This window comes from Oncorhynchus mykiss, chromosome 3 (assembly GCF_057628025.1).
Source record: "Oncorhynchus mykiss isolate SJ-2025 chromosome 3, ASM5762802v1, whole genome shotgun sequence".
In the NCBI taxonomy this organism is placed as follows: Eukaryota; Metazoa; Chordata; class Actinopteri; order Salmoniformes; family Salmonidae; genus Oncorhynchus; species Oncorhynchus mykiss.
In genome coordinates this window covers 74,112,821-74,117,906 of record NC_143024.1, presented here as the reverse complement: position 1 = coordinate 74,117,906, position 5,086 = coordinate 74,112,821, and the positions used below count along the sequence as shown (strand labels likewise).

The 5,086-nt window shown below is 37.6% G+C and overlaps 1 long non-coding RNA gene across 1 annotated transcript; it reads right to left on the bottom strand.

Moving 5' to 3' along the window:
* Positions 1–239: 239 nt before the first annotated feature.
* LOC110520345 (uncharacterized) lies at positions 240–1,716 on the bottom strand. The gene is made up of 2 exons (XR_002472968.3): positions 1,633–1,716; positions 240–917 (listed from the first exon to the last, which is right to left on the bottom strand). It is a non-coding gene; the product is annotated as an uncharacterized LOC110520345 (long non-coding RNA).
* Positions 1,717–5,086: the final 3,370 nt, after the last annotated feature.

The following is a 5,086-nucleotide window of genomic DNA, read 5'->3' as shown; positions in this document are numbered from 1 at the left end:
GGCTATTAAAACCTAATTATAAAGTGTACCATATTACATATTGGATCATTTAAAAATAGTGTTTACACTACCTTATTATTGATTGAATGACTCACTTAAAATTTAGCAAAATGCTGGCCATCTTTCTGAAGGTTAGATTCTTTCAATTCAGCAGCTCTATAATGATGTATTTTAAAGGTGTTGACAAGCACTTGATAGATGCTGGAGGAATGGCATGTCCTTTACTGAATGAAGAGAGACACACTCAATAATTATTTAATTTCATACTTATTTCATTGTCACATTTAGGAGTTTTAACAATGGGTGGATTGATGCTCCTTCACAACAATGTAATTAGGCTACACAATTACACAGGGGCGAAACTTTCACTGGGGAAGGAACATTCTGAAATGACATTTTTGTCCCCCCAGTTTTATCATTGGAATGTGATACAAAACAGGGCAACTGTGTGCTTTAGGACCATGCGGACGCCTCCGAGCGTCGGGTAGGCCGTTTGGAGTGTTTATCCGACTGGATTAAAAAAATATATAAATAATATTGATATTATGCCCCCCCACTTATAAAACCATGTACACGTGTATTATTGCACACTTACCACACCTTGTGACAACCTCCTGCTCTTCTCAGTTCAAAAGGTACATGAATTATAAACTGATTGCACGGTAATTACCAGAAAAAACTAGGCTACTGGGGTCCAGCATCTCCCCATAGACCCAGACAGACGGGCTCAGAGAGACTGAGAAAGAGGAAGAGAGAGTCCTGCTCATCATGAGTCACAGCTGGTGCTGCATGCTGCATGTTGCATGGTGCTGGGTCCCCCATCTTGCTCAACACTGTCCTCTGGAACGGTTACGCAAGCACAGTGGCAGATGGAAAGTGGAAACACTCAGTGTGCTGCCTCCTTCATCTGACTGGAGCTTGAGATAGGATAGAGAGATGGACAGAAACTTCTTATTTGTTTTGACAAACACATCTATAAAAATAGAGAAATTGCGGGCCGCTGTTGAATTTTTCTGTACATATACAGAACATCAGACACACATGGCTGTGAGGACTTGTGGTGTAGCTATCTGAGAGTTTGTGTGGTGCATGATGTTCTCTCTAGTCCACAGACTCACCTTCTGTCTTTGAGAAGATGAATATGGTAAAATATTGATAAGTCAAGTGTGATGAAGGGAATTGTTTGAAAGTAAAGTGTTGGATATGCTATTTTGGGACATACAGGCCTATGTAATGTTGTGTCCTGCTGTGTAACCTATTAAACTATGGTATACTGTTCAAAGACAATACACTGTACTAAGGTTTTATATTATATTGTGCTGCCAAAAATCTAGTGTAGTGGAGAGCTGCTATCTCTCCTTTTTGATTGACTTAACTGTTTAATAGATAATATCGATTGGCCTGAGAGCTAACAATTGCATTCACTCTCACCTGCGCTTCCCATCAATAGTTGTTTATAAGGCAAGGGTGGAAACCTGCAGGCCCTTAACCACTGGCCTTAAATACTCCTGTAACTCTGTGTATTATTTAGGATTTTATTTCACTGGTATAGGGCATAGCCGCCTTAACGCATGTTGAGCTGAGGTGGAGTGGACATTAATGTATTCGTATGGTAAAGAGACATTTACTCACTGTGTTGTGTGTCCTGTTCAAACTGCAAACTTCATTAGTTCTCCTTTACATCATCTGGTGTTTTCATTCATTATTCATACAGCTACAGATAAAAAAAATATATATAATATTCATATAAACAAGCTTCCAAGAAAGAGACAGATAATATCATGAAGAATTGACTTATACAAAAATTACACTTATTTTTTATTGAATTGAACTATCTTATTAAAGCATTAACCCTAGTGAATAACAACAAGAATAACATTTTCCTGAGTCATTATAATAAGATTTTTTTCAGTGTGACTACAATTGCACTAGAATTGTTTCTTTTTTTATTATTTCATTGATATTTTTTGCATGTTTTAGTATTTTCTTGTTAATACTTGTGTTCTGTTTTGTATGACGTAACAACGTAAATTGTTGATCTGTATTATGAAAAAAGAAAATAATAATTGTGTGCAAAGCTATCAAAGGGTGGCTATTTTGAAGAATCTCAAATATAAAATATATTTTCATTTTTACTACGAGTCCTTGTGGTATTTCATAGTTTTGATGTCTTCACTACTATGCCACAATGTATGAAAATAGTAAAAAAATTAAGAAAAACCCTTGAATGAGTAGGTGTGTTCAAACTTTTGACTGGTTTGTTGTTTGTTTAACCTTTATTTAACTAGGCAAATCAGTTAAGAACAAATTCTTATTTACAATGACGGCCTACACCGGCCAAACCCGGACGACACTGGGCCAATTGTGTGCCGCCCTATGAGACTCCCAATCACGGCCAGTTGTGATACAGCCTGGTACTGTATATTAATCCAGAAATCTAACCTATAATTAGTCATGCTTTTATTTTATTTTTTGAAACATTGAACAATCCGCACACATTAATATAGGCTTCCAAATGTCTTTATTGTTAAAGTTGCACTATGCAGAAAACTGCTTGCTAAAACTCTAATAGTTTGTCTAATTTCAGTTTATGTGACAAAATAAGACAGTATAGTGTAGGGATCATTGTACTATCTAAATCGCTGTGAAATATATTTTCCATAACCAAAAATATTTGTATTTCAGCAGTTATAAACTGGTGTACAAAACCGAAAGTAAAAGATACAAAAACAAAACTTAAGAACATGAAGCATAGAAATAGAGCACATCAAACTGATATACTGCATCTTAGACTTGTTTTAAAGTAGATTGGTAGGTCTATAACTCACAGTTCTATGTGAATTTGGTCAAGTCTCACAAAAAGTGTTGTACCCTTATTTATTTACTACAAAAATGCTAATAACTGACACACAATCCAATGAAGGTATCTATAGAAAACCTACTCAAATCCTCTTCAGTGAATTAATTTAAAGGAAGAGCTGCCCAAATCCTCTTAACCAGGACCAAGGGAAACTATTGTGCTTGCCCTGAAGAAAAGTAGCTACTGTGGATGTGTAGGAGAGTTCATCAAAGTGAAAAGACATAAAGGCCCATCAAAGTAACAATTTGCACAGTAGCCAGATTAGGCTATAGCTCAGTGACAATGTCAATTATATATGAGTCCTCTATAATTCTACTGAGAGAAAATGGCTGCTGTTTAAATAGGGATGGCCTTCTCTAGGCCAAATAATCTCATTTAACAAAAGCTCTGGAGGTTTCACGGAGCGTGGATGGGTTGTGGCTGAGGAGCTCCCTAATTCAACTGAACTGAGAGAATTGGGCATTTGAGAATATGTGGAGAATATGTGGCATTTCGATTTCCTATTAATCCCTGCAAAGGGAACTGAATATGAAAATTATACTTTCTTATTGACTTTAAGTTGAGCTGTAAAAGACTTTTCCCCTAATGGTATGAAATATGTAGAAAGTGAAGAATCTTAAGGTTAAAAAACCTGTGTTCTCTAAGTTTACTGTGCTTTTCAGATATAGATGCAGCCAAGGATGCAATGTACCCTATCCTTAAACTCATTGAGGTTACGGATACCAGTATCCTGTGTGTGTGTGTGTATCCTGTGTGTGTGTGTGTATCCTGTGTTCTTTTCTCTCCTTCTCCCCTCACAGGTGAAAATCATCACTCCCCAATCAGTCAACAATCAATCATCAATCAGAAGACACACCTCCTCCTGTTTCCTACCCAATCACAGTTCCTTTCCCTTGGTTTAAAAACCCTGTCAGTTGTTTGCTCTAGAGCGCAATCTCTCTGTAAATGCCGTGTCTGTAGGTCTTGTTGTTTCACTCTCGCGGTATGTATTGACCTCTCTTTTGTTTGAGCACCTCCATATCACTTTGTCCTCACCTGTGAGTATTGTTTTTGGTTATGGTGTTTGTAGGTAAACTTTGTTAAATACACTAGTTAGAACTGGGCGGACCACCCACTGTATTTTTGGTTGGTTAGTTAGCTGCTGTTAAATAGGCTAGTCTAGCTTAGGGGTGTTTTTGTATACTTATTGTTTCTTTCCTTGGGTCCAGCTCAGCCCCTTTTCCTGCTCCCCCCCCATTACCGTGTGTTTATTAATGAACCCCGAGTTTGACGGTAGATTTCAGTTGTCGTGGTTATTTCGTTCACACTTTTACTTTGTCACTATTATAAATTGCATGAGTTATGTTACGGGTCTCATTACCACCCCCCCCCCCCCCCCCCCTCCTAGACTGTCGGGCTAAAAGGGATTCGTAACAGAGGTGAAACTTAACCTTGAACTTTAACACATTATCACATTCAGCAGAAAGAGACAACCTACAACTCCCTGTGCTTGGTCATATTGGACTAAAGTTTTCTGAAGGTCAACATTTAACTGTGACTGTGAATGGAATCCTGTGTGCATGTTGTTACCATCGGGATCATTGAACCTTCAGAAACCTTTTGGCGAGCAAAGAAATAAACAGACAAACAAACGAAGAAAGAATACTGCAGCACCTGGGATTATTTCCCAATATCTCATGTAAAAGAGGAGGGCATTAGAAGTAAATGTGCTGCCATTACAGGGTGATCTTGGTTTCATTCAATGAAGATCATGAAGCAGTGGAAAATCATAAATACAGCAATGATACTGCAATGTAAAAATAAGTTTAGGGCCTTGTCAATGCACCCGTTTTCATCCCTCACCAAGCAAGGCTACGGTAATGAAATTGCATTCAGGAAAAAATGTATAGATGAGGATGTACAGAAATATAATTCATGAGCATTAAACCTGGGATACAGGAAATCACATCACAAAGATACTGAGACACATGTGTTTTGATATCTAATCATAACCTTCCACATCACCCACCTTTACATAAGCAAGACCATTACAAACAATATTTTCTTAATCCTTGTGGTATCTAAATATACACTGATACATTCCATTTATTCCAATAGCTATTTATCCCACTTTCTAAACCTCACTCTGTACTGTTAATCTTCTGAACAGTAATCTGTGGTCTAAAATAAGAAGCCAGGCTTGATCCATGAGGTAATCAATTCAGACAGAGGGCTGCAGGACACAAG